Source organism: Cherax quadricarinatus, chromosome 46 (genome assembly GCF_038502225.1).
Source record: "Cherax quadricarinatus isolate ZL_2023a chromosome 46, ASM3850222v1, whole genome shotgun sequence".
Lineage (NCBI taxonomy): Eukaryota > Metazoa > Arthropoda > Malacostraca > Decapoda > Parastacidae > Cherax > Cherax quadricarinatus.
This window is the reverse complement of record NC_091337.1, coordinates 14,921,648-14,941,647: the sequence shown is the minus strand read 5'-3', so window position 1 is coordinate 14,941,647 and position 20,000 is coordinate 14,921,648.

Here is a 20,000-nt window from a genome sequence, read left to right as displayed (position 1 = left end):
CCGATTTAATATTAATTGGCAATACAGAGTAATAATGTTTGAGTACAGGCATTTATAACTTAGCTAAATACAATTTGCTGCTTCACAAAATATAGTAAAAATAATCATAATAATAATAATAATCATAATATTCATGCAAAATCCAGATCCAGAGTTTAATTCGTGCCTGAACAGATGCCCTGGGCTTGATACGCAAGCTATGGGCTTACCTGGTAATATAGTCCCTCAAGCTCTCATCTGAAACTATATCGCAAGGATATGAGTAAAAGTTGTTCACTAGAGATGCCAATGTGATTAGTGTGTGCTAGAAGAATCCAGCTCTCAGCTTCACCAGAGAAGCATCAAGCTTTCCTCTTTACTAGAGGAGTTTCCAGCTATAACAAGAGAATGAACGGTAATCAGCCTGTTCCAAAGGAAGGGGGAGCAGCAGTTCTAGTTCCTTGAGTCAGGAATCCTTCATTGGCACCGAGGCACCTCCCTTGAAGGCCTCACCAGTGGTGGTGATATCAGAGGGAGGAGCCACTAAGGATGATGGGGCGGTGCTCTGGCCCTGACGAGATAACCTTGTTCTGCAGGAGGGACACGGCCTGCACCCTCCGGGCAGATCTGCGAGAGGGTAGGCGAGCCCTGCCTACACAAACACATTTGCATGCGATCTCTCCCTCGGGCGAGGAGCTAATTCTCCGGCCGAGTGACCAGTCGATAGGAGCTATTTTCTCGAGGATCCACACGCCGGTATAGTGTCTAGTTGGGCGTTATTATAGCCTGGCGTGTCAATATATTGACCAGAGGAGGAGAGATACTGCAGGAGTTTGTTGTCGAAACAGAGGTGTCCACGGATAGAAATCCTACCGAATGACTAAGAATATTAACTTCGCTATGAAATGTTTTTGCTGCACACAACAAACACAACCCACTCACTACACAAATGAGCACTCAACCCTCATACATATACCCTGCCCTTATACAAACACCAAGCCCTCATACAAACACCCGGCCCTTATACAAACACCCAGCCCACATTCAGACACCTGTCCTTCATACGAACACCCACTCCTTGACCCACAAAGTGTACGACAATGTTCCCGAAAGACTAAAACTTCCGCACACCTTAATAAACTAATATTTTCAGACTCCTAAGACGGTGAGATTTACGCCACTACCTCATCTCACCCACATGCTGAAATCCGGCATTTATTAGCATCTTCCTCACTACCGCGATCTTCCCTGTTTTAGCACGCTATCATGAGAACCTATGCTTTACAAATGGGGGTTTAAAATCTAACTTCTGTAGTAAGATAACCCGAAGTTACGAGGTCTGGTGATATGCCTAGGATTGAGGGCCTGACTACCTACCAAGAGTGACGAATTAATCACGTCAAAACTACTATTACTAGTACTACTACTGCTACTCTCCAGTGTTGTTTTCGTCTGTATTCGAGAGAAGAAGCTTATTTAGGCAATTAAATTACCCAAGCGTTGCACAAGCGTCTTATTCGTCAACTTAGCTACTTTAGACTAGCGGATTTTTAGGATTTAAAGGTATTTTGTATCTACATGTGGTGTGAAAATAATGCAAAAAATTGATCTAACTTTAGGTCATGCTTAAAGAAAAATGTTTCGGTCCTGGGACATTGGTCACCCCAAACTAACGCGAACATTTCGTATCTATCGAAACAAAAACAATCAATTCTGTATATATATAACACCAGTGTATCAATTCTGTATGTATATAACACTAGTGTATTAATTCAGTATGTATATAACAGTAGTGTATATGCAAAATATATACATATAATTGCATACGCAAATTAAGCATATTGCCAAGGACTTGTGAATAAACTGAGAAATCATGAAAGGGCCTGGAATCGAACTATCATTCACTGTGGCTAATTTCAGAGCAAGATATTACTGGTTTCTTGTGACTATACTGCGCATAGCAACGTTGATCATTCTGTGGTTCAGGTCGTTATAGTAATATATTATTATTATTATTATTATTATTATTATTATTATTATTATTATTATTATTATTATTATTATTATTATTATTATTATTATTGCTGTTAATATTTTTACGGGAACCACTGAACCCATAGCGCTTGGGAGTGCGAGATAATCCTTTTCGATCCAAGCAAAAGGGCTTCAATCCCTCAAAAATACCTCAGTGGGAATCGAAGTCGCCTCTGCTTCGTCCAGCTTTGTTTTCACACCGAGTGTATTGCTTATTAGTGTCCAAATTCTTAATGGGTTGACTTTGATGCCGGTGACTCGATCTTGTTTCAAGGAATTGGAACTCCTTTTGTATTAAACATGATTTCTTCCCATTCCCTAGAGTCGTAAGACTCGTGTTGGTTTAGCGTTTCCCAATGGATATGGTAATAATAGTAAATAATAATAATAATAATAATAATAATAATAATAATAATAATAATAATAATAATAATAATAATAATAATAATAATAATAATAATAATAATAAAAATAATAATAATAATAATAATAATAATAATAATAATAATAATAATAATAATAATAATAATAATAATAATAATAAGAGAACGTCCAAAAAAGGCTGTGTCGTTCCACCAGTAAACATGGCCACAATTCTGTTGAATAAGAGAGATACAGTCAGTAGTGAAACTCTACGTTAAGACTGTCCTAATATTCGGCTGACGAAGCGCGTTGTGCGGGCGAAACGTTTCGGCCATAACGATACCCAAATTCTGCAAATGTGCTTTATTCACAATGTTATCGGTACGGTAAACTAGAATATTATCCTGCGTGACAAAACAAAACCATGACAGGTTGGTACAGGGAAAGTCTTCTAACAGTTGGCACAGGGAAAGTCTTTTGCAATTCCTTAGCTTAACAAATGTTTAAGAGCATAAGAAAGAAAGTACACTGCAGAAGGCCTTCTGGCGCATGCGAGGCAGGTCCAAATCTCCTACCGGCTTAAGTCAATGCCCTAACCTAGTAGGGTCAGGTCACATGCACTTAAGGAAAGAGCACGGCATCTGACATAGTAGCACAAGCTAGTCAAGTCCAACTTACACCCACCTACACCCACTCATGTATTTATCTAATCTATTTTTAAAACTACAAAACGTTTTAGCCTCTATAACTGTACTCGGGAGTTTGTTCCACTCATCCACAACTATTACCAAACCAGTGCTTTCCTATATCCTTCCTGAATCTGAATTTTTCCAACTTAAATCCATTGCTGCGAGTCCTGTCTAGGCTAGACAATTATAGCACGGTATTTGCATCCCCTTTATTTATTCCTGTTTTCTATTTATACACCTCAATCATATCGTCCTTAATTCTACGCCTTTCTGGAGAGTGCAGATTCAGGGCCCTCAGTCTTTCCTCATAGGGAAGATTTTTAATACATGGGATCAACCTTGTCATCCTCCTTTGTATATTTTCCAGAGCATTTATATCCATTCTGTAATACGGTGACCAAAACTGTGCAGTATAATTTAGATAAGGCCTAACCAAAGATATACAGAGTTGAAGAACAACCTTAGGACTTTTATTATTTATATTTCTTGATATGAGCCAAGGATTCTGTTAGCTTTATTGCGAACACTTATGCACATTTGCCTTGGTTTCAGATTATGGCTAACCAGAACTCCTAAATCTTTTTCGAAATCAGTACTATTAATACCTACATTATTCAGTTTATATGTGGCATGGTTATTTTCCTGTCCAACATTTAGAACTTTGCATTTGTCTATATTAAACTGCATCTGCCACTTATCCGACCACTGCATCAGTCTATTCAAATTATCCTGGAGATTTGTCCTCATTAGAATGAAATGGACGGCCTATTTTGGTGTCATCAGCAAATTTGCTTATGTCGCTATTTGTTCCTTCATCTATGTCGTTTATATAAATTGTGAACAATAAGGGGGCCAACATTGACTCCTGTAGAACACCGCTTATGCAAACTCTCTGCTGCCTATCTGTCAACCATGCCTCTACCCAGGAAAAAAATTCTCCTATTCCGTTTGCCTTAAGTCTCCTCAATAGCCTCTGATGTGGAACTCTATCGAAAGCCTTATTGAAGTCCATATACACAATATCATATTCAATACCATGATCTACCTCCTGCTTAGTGAAAAATATTAGTAAATTCGTAAGAAAGGAACACCCCTTTGTAAAACCGTGTTGAGATTCATTACTCAATTTATGCCTTCCAGAATGGCTACGAACTGCCTCGGCAATTATTGATTCCATAAATTTTCCCACTATGGAGGTAAGGCTTATTGGTCTATAGTTCGAAGCTAAGGACCTGTCATCTGCCTTGTAAATAGATATAACACTTGCCATTTTCCACTTGTCTGGCACTATTCCAGCTTGTAGTCATATATTGAAAAGATTAGCCAAAACTTTGCTAAATTCTTAAAATTCCTTTAAAACCCATGCACATAATTCATCAGGGACTGGGGCCTTGCTAGGTTTTAAATCCTATATTTGTCTAAGAACCATGTCACTAGTTACCCCAATTGTGCATAGTTTATTATCGACCTGTTCTACAAAATTTATTATTTCTGGAATTTTGCTAATATCTTCCTGAGTAGGAACTGAGAGGAAGTAAGTGTTGAAAATTTCACACATTCCCTTATCACTGTCAGTGCTCTGATCTGAGTTACTCGTAAGAGAGCCTATATTGTCCCTAATCTTACTTCTGTATACCTGAAAGAACCCTTTTGGGTTAGTCTTCGAATCCCTTGCGACCTTAACCTCATAATCCCCTTTTTCCTTTTCTTATTCTTTTTTTTTTATTTCTCTCTTTAAGTGATTATACTGATTTCTTAACTGCCCATCCCCTCCTTTGATATGCCTATGTATGCCTCTCTTTCGACAAATGAGAAGTTTTAATCTATTGTTCATCCATTTAGGATCGTTTTTGTTAGATCTAATTTCCCTACTCGGGACAAAAGTTTTCTGGGCAGCGAGAGCTATGCTCTGAAAAATGTCATATTGGCAGCCAACACCACCTACATGACCCATAGTCAGGTCATCCCAATTTAGCCCACCCAGGTAATTTCTCAGTCCCATGAAGTCGGTCAAGCGGAAATCTGAGACATAGACGTGATTGCAGTTATCTGGTTAACTCCATGATATATTGAAACTAAGTGATTTGTGATCGCTATCTCCAAGCTCATCATTAACCTCAAAATTATTAGTTAGTGATTCTGAGTATTAATTAGTGATTCTAGATTTACTACGATCTACTTCCATTCACGGGCCACTCTCACTTATGACGTCAACTCAAGCTGCTTCATCTCACTTTTACTCTGGTATATAAGTTTTGGCAGCATTCTTCTGCTCTTTACCGCCTCTGCAGAGCCTTTAAAGAGCTATACCTGCCTCCACTGGAGCCAAGGGTCAAGCCTTCCGTCTGATTAGTAAATTTACGGACGTTTATTACGATTTAAACTGAGTTCATATACATGAACGGATCTTCCAGGATTTCCTGCTTTATTTCTGCAACATTGCATGCTCTTGATGTGTTGATTGCAACACGATAGGTCTAGAGTTATCAATAAAATCCCTTTGTGGTTATTTTTCCTCTTTTGTCGCTTGTTCGAGATAATGTATATATATATATATATATATATATATATATATATATATATAAATCTATATATATTATATATATGCATGGATATATATATAATATATATACATGTATATATATATATTTTTTTATCACACTGGCCGATTCCCACCATCATTCACTCCATCACTGTCTTGCCAGAAGGGTGCTTTACACTACAGTTTTTAAACGGCAACATTAACACCCCTCCTTCAGAGTGCAGGCACTGTACTTCCCATCTCCAGGACTCAAGTCCGGCCTGCCGGTTTCCCTGAACCCCTTCATAAATGTTACTTTGCTCACACTCCAACAGCACGTCAAGTATTAAAAACCATTTGTCTCCATTCACTCCTATCAAACACGCTCACGCATGCCTGCTGGAAGTCCAAGCCCCTCGCACACAAAACCTCCTTTACCCCCTCCCTCCAACCTTTCCTAGGCCGACCCCTACCCCGCCTTCCTTCAACTATAGACTGATACACTCTTGAAGTTATTCTGTTTCGCTCCATTCTCTCCACATGTCCGAAACACCTCAACAACCCTTCCTCAGCCCTCTGGACAACAGTTTTGGTAATCCCGCACCTCCTCCTAACTTCCAAACTACGAATTCTCTGCATTATATTCACACCACACATTGCTCTCAGACATGACATCTCCACTGCCTCCAACCTTCTCCTCGCTGCAACATTCATCACCCATGCTTCACACCCATATAAGAGCGTTGGTAAAACTATACTCTCATACATTCCCCTCTTTGCCTCCAAGGACAAAGTTCTTTGTCTCCACAGACTCCTAAGTGCACCACTCACCCTTTTCCCCTCATCAATTCTATGATTCACCTCATCTTTCATAGACCCATCCGCTGACACGTCCACTCCCAAATATCTGAATACATTCACCTCCTCCATACTCTCTCCCTCCAATCTGATATCCAAACTTTCATCACCTAATCTTTTTGTTATCCTCATAACCTTACTCTTTCCTGTATTCACTTTCAATTTTCTTCTTTTGCACACCCTACCAAATTCATCCACCAATCTCTGCAACTTCTCTTCAGAATCTCCCAAGAGCACAGTGTCATCAGCAAAGAGCAACTGTGACAACTCCCACTTTATGTGTGATTCTTTATCTTTTAACTCCACGCCTCTTGCCAAGACCCTCGCATTTACTTCTCTTACAACCCCATCTATAAATATATTAAACAACCACGGTGACATCACACATCCTTGTCTAAGGCCTACTTTTACTGGGAAATAATTTCCCTCTTTCCTACATACTCTAACTTGAGCCTCACTATCCTCGTAAAAACTCTTCACTGCTTTCAGTAACCTACCTCCTACACCATACACCTGCAACATCTGCCACATTGCCTCCCTATCCACCCTGTCATACGCCTTTTCCAAATCCATAAATGCCACAAAGACCTCTTTAGCCTTATCTAAATACTGTTCACTTATATGTTTCACTGCAAACACCTGGTCCACACACCCCCTACCTTTCCTAAAGCCTCCTTGTTCATCTGCTATCCTATTCTCCGTCTTACTCTTAATATATATATATATATATATATATATATATATATATATATATATATATATATATATATATATATATATATATATATATATATACATATATATATATATATATATATATATATATATATATATATATATATATATATATATATATATATATATATATTTAAATATATATATATATATATATATATATATATATATATATCTTCTTTCAACACACCGGCTGTATCCCACCGAGGCGGGGTGGCCCAAAAGGAAAAACGAAAGTTACTCCTTTTACATTTATTAATATATACAGGAGAAGAGGTTACTAGCCCCTTGCTCCCGGCATTTTAGTCGCCTCTTACGACACGCATGGCTTACCGAGGAAGAATTCTGTTCCACTTCCCCATGGAGATAAGAGGAAATAAACAAGAACAAGAACTAGAAAGAAAATAGAAGAAAACCCAGAGGGGTATGTATGTATATATATGCTTGTACATGTATGTGTAGGGTGACCTAAGTGTAAGTAGAAGTAGCAAGACGTACCTGAAACCTTGCATGTTCATGAGACAGAAAAATGGACACCAGCAATCCTACCATCATGTAAAACAATTACAGGCTTTCGTTTTACACTCACTTGGCAGGAGGGTAGTACCTCCCTGGGCGGTTGCTGTCTACCAGCCTACTACCTTGAATATATATACACATATATATATATATATATATATATATACATATATATATATATATATATATATATATATATATATATATATATATATATATATATATTTATATATATATATATATATATATATATATATATATATATATATATATATATATATATATATATATATATATATATATTTATATATATACATATATATATATGTATATATGTATATGTATATATATATATATATATATATATATATATATATATATATATATATATATATATATATATATGTAAATATATATATATATATATATATATATATATATATATATATATATATATATATATATATATATATATATATATATATATATATATATATATATATATATATATATATATATATATATATATATATATATATATATATATATATATATATATATATATATATATATATATATATATATATATATATATATATATATATATATGTATATGTATATTCTAGGTAGTAGGCTGCTAGACAGCAACCACCCAGGGAGGTACTACCGTCCTGCCAGATGACTGTGAAACAGAAACCTGTAACTGTTTTGCAGGATGGTAGGATTGCTTTTTTCTTTTTCTGTCTCATAAACACGCTAGATAACAGGGATATCTTGCTACTCCTACTTACACTTGGTCACACTTCTCAGACACGCACATGCATATATATATATACATATATCTAGGTTTTTCTCCTTTTTCTAAATAGCTATTGTTCCTCTTTATTTCTTCTATTGTCCATGGGGAAGTGGAAAAGAATCTTTCCTCCGTAAGCCATGCGTGTCGTATGAGGCGACTAAAATGCCGGGAGCAATGGGCTAGTAACCCCTTCTCCTGTAGACATTTACTAAAAAAGAGAAGAAGAAAAACTTTATAAAACTGGGATGCTTAAATGTGCGTGGATGTAGTGCGGATGACAAGAAACAGATGATTGCTGATGTTATGAATGAAAAGAAGTTGGATGTCCTGGCCCTAAGCGAAACAAAGCTGAAGGGGGTAGGGGAGTTTCGGTGGGGGGAAATAAATGGGATTAAATCTGGAGTATCTGAGAGAGTTAGAGCAAAGGAAGGGGTAGCAGTAATGTAGAATGATCAGTTATGGAAGGAGAAAAGAGAATATGAATGTGTAAATTCAAGAATTATGTGGATTAAAGTAAAGGTTGGATGCGAGAAGTGGGTCATAATAAGCGTGTATGCACCTGGAGAAGAGAGGAATGCAGAGGAGAGAGAGAGATTTTGGGAGATGTTAAGTGAATGTATAGGAGCTTTGAACCAAGTGAGAGAGTGATTGTGGTAGGGGACCTGAATGCTAAAGTAGGAGAAACTTTTAGAGAGGGTGTGGTAGGTAAGTTTGGGGTGCCAGGTGTAAATGATAATGGGAGCCCTTTGATTGAACTTTGTATAGAAAGGGGTTTAGTTATAGGTAATACATATTTTAAGAAAAAGAGGATAAATAAGTATACAAGATATGATGTAGGGCGAAATGACAGTAGTTTGTTGGATTATGTATTGGTAGATAAAAGACTGTTGAGTAGACTTCAGGATGTACATGTTTATAGAGGGGCCACACATATATCAGCTCACTTTCTAGTTGTAGCTACACTGAGAGTAAAAGGTAGATGGGATACAAGGAGAATAGAAGCATCAGGGAAGAGAGAGGTGAAGGTTTATAAACTAAAAGAGGAGGCAGTTAGGGTAAGATATAAACAGCTATTGGAGGATAGATGGGCTAATGAGAGCATAGGCAATGGGGTCGACGAGGTATGGGGTAGGTTTAAAAATGTAGTGTTAGAGTGTTCAGCAGAAGTTTGTGGTTACAGGAAAGTGGGTGCGGGAGGGAAGAGGAGCGATTGGTGGAATGATGATGTGAAGAGAGTAGTAAGGGAGAATAAGTTAGCATATGAGAAGTTTTTACAAAGTAGAAGTGATGCAAGGAGGGAAGAGTATATGGAGAAAAAGAGAGAGGTTAAGAGAGTGGTGAAGCAATGTAAAAAGAGAGCAAATGAGAGAGTGGGTGAGATGTTATCAACAAATTTTGTTGAAAATAAGAAAAAGTTTTGGAGTGAGATTAATAAGTTAAGAAAGCCTAGAGAACAAATGGATTTGTCAGTTAAAAATAGGAGAGGAGAGTTATTAAATGGAGAGTTAGAGGTATTGGGTAGATGGAGGGAATATTTTGAGGAATTTGTTAAATGTTGATGAAGACAGGGAAGCTGTGATTTCGTGTATAGGGCAAGGAGGAACAACATCTTGTAGGAGTGAGGAAGAGCCAGTTGTGAGTGTGGGGGAAGTTCGTGAGGCAGTAGGTAAAATGAAAGGGAGTAAGGCAGTCGGGATTGATGGGATGAAGATAGAAATGTTAAAAGCAGGTGGGGATATAGTTTTGGAGTGGTTGGTGCAATTATTTAATAAATGTATGGAAGAGGGTAAGGTACCTAGGGATTGGCAGAGAGCATGCATAGTTCCTTTGTATAAAGGCAAAGGGGATAAAAGAGAGTGCAAAAATTATAGGGGGATAAGTCTGTTGAGTATACCTGGCAAAGTGTATGGTAGAGTTATTATTGAAAGAATTAAGAGGAAGACGGAGAATAGGATAGCAGATGAACAAGGAGGCTTTAGGAAAGGTAGGGGGTGTGTGGACCAGGTGTTTACAGTGAAACATATAAGTGAACAGTATTTAGATAAGGCTAAAGAGGTCTTTGTGGCATTCATGGATTTGGAAAAGGCGTATGACAGGGTGGATAGGGGGGCAATGTGGCAGATGTTGTAGGTGTATGGTGTAGGAGGTAGGTTACTGAAAGCAGTGAAGAGTTTTTACGAGGATGTTGAGGCTCAAGTTAGAGTATGTAGGAAAGAGGGAAATTATTTCCCAGTAAAAGTAGGCCTTAGACAAGGATGTGTGATGTCACCGTGGTTGTTTAATATATTTATAGATGGGGTTGTAAGAGAAGTAAATGCGAGGGTCTTGGCAAGAGGCGTGGAATTAAAAGATAAAGAATCACACATAAAGTGGGAGTTGTCACAGTTGCTCTTTGCTGATGACACTGTGCTCTTGGGAGATTCTGAAGAGAAGTTGCAGAGATTGGTGGATGAATTTGGTAGGGTGTGAAAAAGAAGAAAATTGAAAGTGAATACAGGAAAGAGTAAGGTTATGAGGATAACAAAAAGATTGGGTGATGAAAGATTGGATATCAGATTGGAGGGAGAGAGTATGGAGGAGGTGAATGTATTCAGATATTTGGGAGTGGACGTGTCAGCGGATGGGTCTATGAAAGATGAGGTGAATCATAGAATTGATGAGGGGAAAAGGGTGAGTGGTGCACTTAGGAGTCTGTGGAGACAAAGAACTTTGTCCTTGGAGGCAAAGAGGGGAATGTATGAGAGTATAGTTTTACCAACGCTCTTATATGGGTGTGAAGCATGGGTGATGAATGTTGCAGCGAGGAGAAGGCTGGAGGCAGTGGAGATGTCATGTCTGAGAGCGATGTGTGGTGTGAATATAATGCAGAGAATTCGCAGTTTGGAAGTTAGGAGGAGGTGCGGGATTACCAAAACTGTTGTCCAGAGGGCTGAGGAAGGGTTGTTGAGGTGCTTCGGACATGTGGATAGAATGGAGCGAAACAGAATAACTTCAAGAGTGTATCAGTCTGTAGTGGAAGGAAGGCGGGGTAGGGGTCGGCCTAGGAAAGGTTGGAGGGAGGGAGTAAAGGAGGTTTTGTGTGCGAGGGGCTTGGACTTCCAGCAGGCATGCGTGAGCGTGTTTGATAGGAGTGAATGGAGACAAATGGTTTTTAATACTTGACGTGCTGTTGGAGTGTGAGCAAAGTAACATTTATGAAGGGGTTCAGGGAAACCGGCAGGCCGGACTTGAGTCCTGGAGATGGGAAGTACAGTGCCTGCACTCTGAAGGAGGGGTGTTAATGTTGCAGTTTAAAAACTGTAGTGTAAAGCACCCTTCTGGCAAGACAGTGATGGAGTGAATGATGGTGAAAGTTTGTCTTTTACGGGCCACCCTGCCTTGGTGGGAATCGGCCAGTGTGATAATAAATATATATATATATATATATATATATATATATATATATATATATATATATATATATATATATATATATATATATATATATATATATCTCGCTGCGTAATCTTAACTAAAAAATTATGAACAATATACATTTTGTTTTTTAATGCTGCGTCTCTCAAAATAACCACATGACCTGTTTCAATTAAATGGAACAGGTTTCCTTGTGTTTAAAAGGCACAGAGGATCATAGCAGCATAGAACCAGATATATTTAGTGTACAGCATGTGTTTACATTTCCTGAGTCTGAGACAGCACTTAATAACTATTGATCTGTATGGGTTTAGCATTCATGTAAGCTCTAATAATATTAATTTGGATTACTTGGACAATTTGTGACATACCTGCCCATCTTTATAGCCTGTTCTCCCGTTTTTTTGACCGAATCCGATTTCCTCTCTCTCTCCTCAAGAGCTGTACGACTCCTAAATGTAATTATCTTCCTAACAGGCCTCTGCTGGTCTGTTGGAAAGGGACAAAGAGAGGAGGCGATCCCTTTACAAATAGCCAATAAAACAATTAATACTATTACTGCAGCTACAACTGCTAGCATTATTACAACCACTTGTATTACATCTCTACTATAAATATTATTACCACTTTAACCATCTCAGTAGTACAATAACCCTCACCTCCACCAAGACCTCTGGCACTAGCTATAAGTCAGACCTCCAACAGATACTACCATATCAATTGTGTCAAAGACACTGCTGACAACAGCTACTGTATTCCGATATCTTTACAACTTCCATCATCTCAGCTAGTTCCATTACCACGAGTGTCAATACAGTTCCTTCACAACCACTGTCTGTCAACCCAACTATCACTGTCACTACCCTTATCACTACTATTACTGACCTATTTTTTTGTAGACGCTACTATCTTCTTTTTCACCACAGCTGTTTCCTTCAGTTTCGTTCCTTGAGACTGATGAAGGATTCTTCACAGTAGGAACTGGATCAACCTTCCCCTTCCACGAATCAAACCTGAATACATCTCATTCCCAGAAAACTTCATGATCCTTTTGGGTTTATCATTTATCCATGAATTAAAGAATATTGACAAATAGCACCATAGCTAGCATTTATGCCTAGCTATTACGAACGCAAGTGCAGACACTGGCTAGTGAGAGACTGTCCTCCCGACCTGGGTATAAGTATAAAGCCAATTAGTCTGGAGTTCAATCCCTCACCCTGATTAACTGGAGTTTTTAACTGGCAGTTTATCCTGAGTACAGACAGGCGTGAAGCCCAGATACCACAATATCTTATACAACAACCACTTATCACCATTACTAGTAGAATCATTCTTTTTCATGACTTTAAAGGTGTAAGATATTCTGAAACTTTGATGTTATTATATGTATTAATAGCAATGCTATTATTATTGTTGATTTAATCATCTATTATTATTATATCGTTTAAATCATTTAATATTATTCGTCTTATATTATTATATTATTACTATTGTATTATTATTATTCACAAAATCTTAGTAACACAACTGTAAACAAATCATGGTCACGGTGAGACCTATACTAACCTCCCTATGGTGGAGAGAAATATACTTAGCTGAATGAGTTCAGTCGGATCAGTTGTATTTAACCCTTAAACGGTCCAAACGTATATATACGTTTTTTCAACATCTGAAAGTATGTAAAAAAATGTAGATCTTTTTTTTTTGTTTTACATGTGAAAAAGTGTAAAAAAGACTTTCATCTACATTTTTTTTTATATTTGAAAATATGTAAACAAAAAGTAGATCTACTTGTGTAGCAATACGAATTTGAACGTCGATCTGTTTGGACTGTTTAAGGGTTAACATATTTTGGCAGGTGCTCTCTATCATGTAAATGTAAAAAAAAAAATTGTAAAAATATAAAAACGTCCTCACTATTTAAATAAGGAAATTAATAAGAAACTACTTCCTAATTTTAACCAGACTATTTTCTTCCTCTTCAAAAGAGCCTGTTTAAGGAGGTAATTGTAAATATTAAACACCTTCCTTATTTTTACTCTGGGATCACGACTTCATCCATATATATATATGGATAAAGGAATCAACGTTCGAACCCCTACCCACGTCTCCTCCTCCTGGTTAAGAATTGCTCCTACTACAGCCAGCTGGTCCAGTGGTTAACGCACAGGTCAGTAACTTTGCCACCTGTTCGAGACCCGATGGTTCTGTGATTTATTATTCTTATATCATTAATATAGTATAATTTTTAATAAACTTCATTATTTTTTTAATTTTTTAAGGTAATTTTGTAAGCTGTTTTTATAAGTTATTATTTATGTAAGTTATTATTAAGTTACTATTCTCGAAAGTGTTTTTAAAGTTATTATTTTTGTAAGTTGATTTTTAAGTAAAGTTTTTTTTTAAGTTATTTTAAGTTATTCTTTATTAACGTTATTACTTTATTAATCAGTTACAAGTATTACCAGTTATCCAAATTACTAAGATTATTACCCTTATTGGTTATCGTATTGACCACTATCCCCACCATTTTGAGTTATCAATGCCACCAACACCGTAACCATCTTCATCAGTCATCACCACGATCTATGTCAAACACACTTGGCATCACCCACCACTAGTATCATACATACTACAACCATCGACGTTATTAACCTCTACCACAGTGTTCAGTCAGTAAAACCACAACTTTCAATGTCACTCAGCAACCAGCATAAACCATCACAATCACCACCATACATCGTCCTTAACATTCTCCACCTGTCACCATCAATACGGACACCACCATCACTACCAGCTAATAACTGCCGTGAGCTGCAGTCAGTATTTTTCACCATTTTCTTCCAATGATCACTATTCTCACCCTCCACCACCAGCACAATACCAAAATTCACCATCATCACTATTTGCTTCAACAGCCTTCATCACCCAAAACAACAGCCACCACCTCAAACCACAATCATCTCCCCAAACAACCACAATAACCTCCCCAACACCAACCAATAACACCATCCCCAATAATTACCATCACCACCCCTCAACAATAACTAGAATCCCCTCCCTCAAACGACCATAATTACCTCAACGACAACAGTAATCACCACCACAACAACATCTACTATGACCACACAAACAGTTACCACAACCGCCACAAAACAACCACAGTCACCATCCTTAAACACCACCATTACCACCCCAACAACCACTATCACCACCCATAAAAACAGACACCATCATCAACAACCACCATCACCACCCCATTAGCAGCAACATCTACCTGCAATGACAACAACAATCACCACCCCACAATCACCAACAACAACGACAACCACCATCACCAACATCAACCACCGTCACCAACAACAACCACCATCACCAACAACAACCACCATCACCAACAACAACCACCATCACCAACCACTATCACAAGCAACAGCCACCACTACCCCCACCTTAAACCAACAACTATTATCACCAACCAGCATCACCAACCACCATCACCAATCACCATCACCAACAACAACCACCATCAACGCCACCCCATAAACCAGCAAGCAACACGACGTAAACATAGATGATTGGTGACGCAGACATCATTCACACTCCCTAAGATCAATATTTCTCAACCATATGTGGCGGACGGAGGTAGAGAGGGCAGGGGTGTGATAATGGTGCCACGAAAGAGGATGGGGGGAAAGGAGTGGGGGAAGGGAGAGAGGGGCGGAGGGGAGTAGGAGGGGAGGGGCGGAAGTAAACAAAACACAAAACATCTCTTGAGGAATATAAACCCAGTTTCGTTCGTGGTTTTTCGGCTTGACTTACCTGTTTGTGGGGATATTGATGGTTGTGTGTCTGCTTGGGCGTGCCAGGGGAGATGCAGGAGGCAGCAAGAGACCGATAAAAAAGGTAAAAAGAGAGAGAGAGAGAGAGGGAAGAGTAGGGGAGCCTGGTCTGCCAAGAGACGAGGGACTACTTGTTGCACTTTACACGCATATATCCCAGGCCCAGTCCTCACCCACCGCGCGCACTCAACATCCCCTCACTTTATTCCCTCTTTTAGGGCTCCCTCGAGCTACCTGGCGGGTTTAATCACACCTCAGGGGCCGCAGGGGGTGTTCAGGGACACAGGGCTGCCCAGGGGAAGCGTGTCAGTCGGCTAAAATCAGGGATAAATGGATAAAACTGCGAGAGAGCAGAGAGAGGGGAAACTCACACACAAGATGGCCGCTCAAGTCGGTCGGATGGTGTCACACACACACACACACACACACACACACACACACACACACACACACACACACACACACACACACATACACACACACACACACACACACACACACACACACACACACACATACACACACATACACACACACACACACACACACACACACACACACACACACACACACACACACACACACACACACACACACACACACACACACACACACACACACACACACACACATTCTTTCTTTCTCTCTCTGTCTCTCTCTCTCTCTCTCTCTCTCTCTCTCTCTCTCTCTCTCTCTCTCTCTGTTATTGTCAAGGATCGTCGTAGGCGCCAACACGCTCAGTAAAGCCATGAGTCTGAATCAGAGACTTGAGGATTTGTGTGAAAAGGACGAAGATCCAGTTTATATAGAACTCCGGGACAACTTTAACGGAGGCATAATCTTCTTTAAGCAAGATGGACTTCATTTGAGTGACTTTGATAACGCAAGACTGTGATGAATCATACAAAGGCAGAGAGTGGTGAAGGAAGAGGGGCGAGATGAGGTGGAGAAATGTGGAAGAAGAGGAAATAGACAGCTAGTCACAACTCCAGCTGTATAAAAAAAATATACTAATGTTTATATTACATTCTAAAATCGGTACGAATTATCCCCATATTCATCATCGCCTCCGGATAAAACGGAATTGAGTGATTTACTTAACATTCGCACTTAGAGAAACTGTCATGACGTTTCGGTCCGTCCTGGAATGATCCATCACGGACAGAAACGCAGTCATAACGTCCCTCTCTTTAATGAGGTTCAATGGTGAAATATTCCAGCCTCAATACTGTGGCTTCTTATTCTTGTGTGATTTTTTGGTTTAAATCAGAGAGCCATTTAAAACTAGGAGCTATTTTGCGTGAACATAATTTTATAAAGGAATTTGGCACTTATGTCAAAGTTGGGAGTGACGCCCCAAGCTTAACGAGGAAATACATGTGACTGAAATTCGGAAGCACAGGAAGTACAGGACTCAGTATATGTCGGAATTCATAACATGTAAATACGAATACGTTATATTCGACGCAGTATATCGTCCTCCTCAAAACAAAATCAGGAAAACGTAGTTGTTTTGCGACGAAATTAAAGCTGTAAGTAATAAAATGGAGGCAAGAAGAGTTAGTGACTTTAATTCCCTTTATGAAAACTAGAATACTCTAGCAGGGGACCAAGAAGCTACCAGATTTAAAAACATGAATGAGGAGAGCTTTTCAACTCAAGTTGTCAAGTAGCTATACGCTGGATCGTTCCGGCCAGAGATCGTGATCCTCTCCAATCAAAGGAGAGCAACTAATAAACAGTGGTGTCAAAATCAATCTATTAAAAATAAACGCGAATTCCGATGTCCGTAAGATAGTGTGGTGTTTCCCAACTACAAAGCAGCAAACTTTGATGAAATCTGCCGAAATAATATTAATGTACAGCTGAGCTGGCTAATAAATACAAACAATGTGGTATAATTGAGCAGATTTACAATAAAAAATCAAAATATCGAATAGGATAACAAGCCAACAAAGAACCGTATTATAAATGCCAATAAAGATCAAACGTGAGAAGGATAATATAAATCTTGAATAGATGAGAAAGGAAATAGTTGAGATTATAGGTAAAAATGTAATGTAAATAAGACATCGAAATTGGCTAGTAACCACGAAGATGACTCGAACTATATACGGTTACGAAGGGAAGGGAAGAGAAAGACTAGAAGTGGTAAACAGGAATCTGAAAGACAAATAGCACATAACTTCAAAGGTAACCCAAATGAATTCTTCGAATGTGTCAGTGAAAAAAAGTAACAGCAATGCTAGGACTTTTAACCAGTAATAACGGAAAAATTACAAACAACAGAGAAACAGTTTCAATACTGAACGCAACTTTCGGGTCTGTATTCTGTTGAATACCGAACCAACATTCCCAAACCTTAACAAAATAGTGTTTGAATCTTACAAACCAAATTTTACTGAAAGTAACAGTCTTGGCATGTTCAGAGAGTTGAAAAAAGTAAATATTAACATATCAAGTGGACCAGATGAGTGCAGACATCAAATCGTTAACTCACCAAATGTAATGAGAAACAAATTATTAAAAGACGGTAAGGCGACCAAAGCCCGGAAACTAGAAATATTACTCCAGTATTCAAAAAGGGAGACAATAATTTTTCACGTAACCAGACCCATCAGCTTAACATCAACTGTAGGTAAACAAATAGGGGTTATTTTTAGGGATAAGATAGTTAATTGTCTGGAGCATCATTTTAAACTAAAAAAACAAAAGGGATTTCGCAGCAAAAACTCATGCCTGAGTTGTGTTGCTTATTGTCAGACACATGCCAGTCACATCACAGTTCAAATGGTCGTCTGAGGTACAGCATTCCCACCATTGGTACTATTCACCTCCAGGACTAAAGTCCTGCCAACAGGTTTTCCTAAATTTCTTCATAAATGTTACCTTGCTCGGACTCCAACAGCACGTCAAATCATAACAACAATCTTGGATAATCAAACCTCTAGCATTAGAGGCTTGTACACTTGTAGTATATCTAAATTTCTGCGAGGCATCTGACTTGGTGCTCCATCGAAGAAGGCTGGCCAAAATAAAGGCACATAGTACGGGACACAAACATGCCTGCATTAATCCTGTATTAATCGCAGGATACAAAAAGATGAGTTCCTCAGTAATCGGTTCTTGAGTTAATCTTTTCGGTACGTACATAAATGATTTTGAAAGGGGCTAATATCTAAGATAAAACTGGAGAAAAGAGCAGCGGGCCAAAGCTGAAGGTTTGAGTAATCAGAGGAATCTCGATAAGTTGATGCTGTGGCCGGAGACAAGCGAGATGAAGTTTCATTGTTGACATGCATAAAGTGAATTATTTGGGATACGATCTCTCTCTCTCTCTCTCTCTCTCTCTCTCTCTCTCTCTCTCTCTCTCTATCTTCTATCTATCTCATCTCTACTCTCTCTCTCTCTCTCTCTCTCTCTCTCTCTCTCCTCTATCTATCTATCTTCTCTCTCTCTCTCTCTCTCTCTCACTCTCTCTCTCTCTCTCTCTCTCTCTCTCTCTCTCTCTCTCTCTCTCTCTCTCTCTCTCTCTCTCTCTCTCTCTCTCTCTCTCAATTCCACAACATTTCCAAACAATACCTCTCCACAACACTTGTAGAAAGCATCCCCTACAACACCTTGCAATTACTCCCACAACACCTGCAAACACCCCCACAACATTTGCAAATACTCCCGCAAAACCTACAACACCTGCAAACACCCCTATAAATGCAAATACTCCCACAACACCTACAACACCTGCAAACACCTCCACAACACCTACATACACCCCCACAACACCTGCAAATACTCCCACAACACCTGCAAACAGCCCTGACAACACCTGCAAATACTCCCGCAACACCTACAAGACCTGCAAACACCCCCACAACACCTGCCTACCGCACACCTACTCACCATAAAGCATCATTGGCATATGTCCGCTAGTAACAAAGCGACTGCTCCCACCTGCTGATTTTAATTACCTCCAACAGGTAAGCAGGAGGGGATTAATGGCATTCAGGGATGTCATGCTTATTGCTGCTGTTGCTGCTGTTATTGTTGTTGCTGTTGTTGCTGCTACTGCTGTTGTTGTTGCAGCTCCCACTGCTGTTGCTGTTCATGCTGCTGTAGGGGAGGAAGGGAAGAAGAATTGGCAGAGAAGGATTTAGAAAAAGGGAAGAAGAGAGGGATTCATAAAAAGGAAGGGAGAGTATGGGAGACGAAAGGAGACAGAAGGGAGTTATGTAGATAATGGGGAG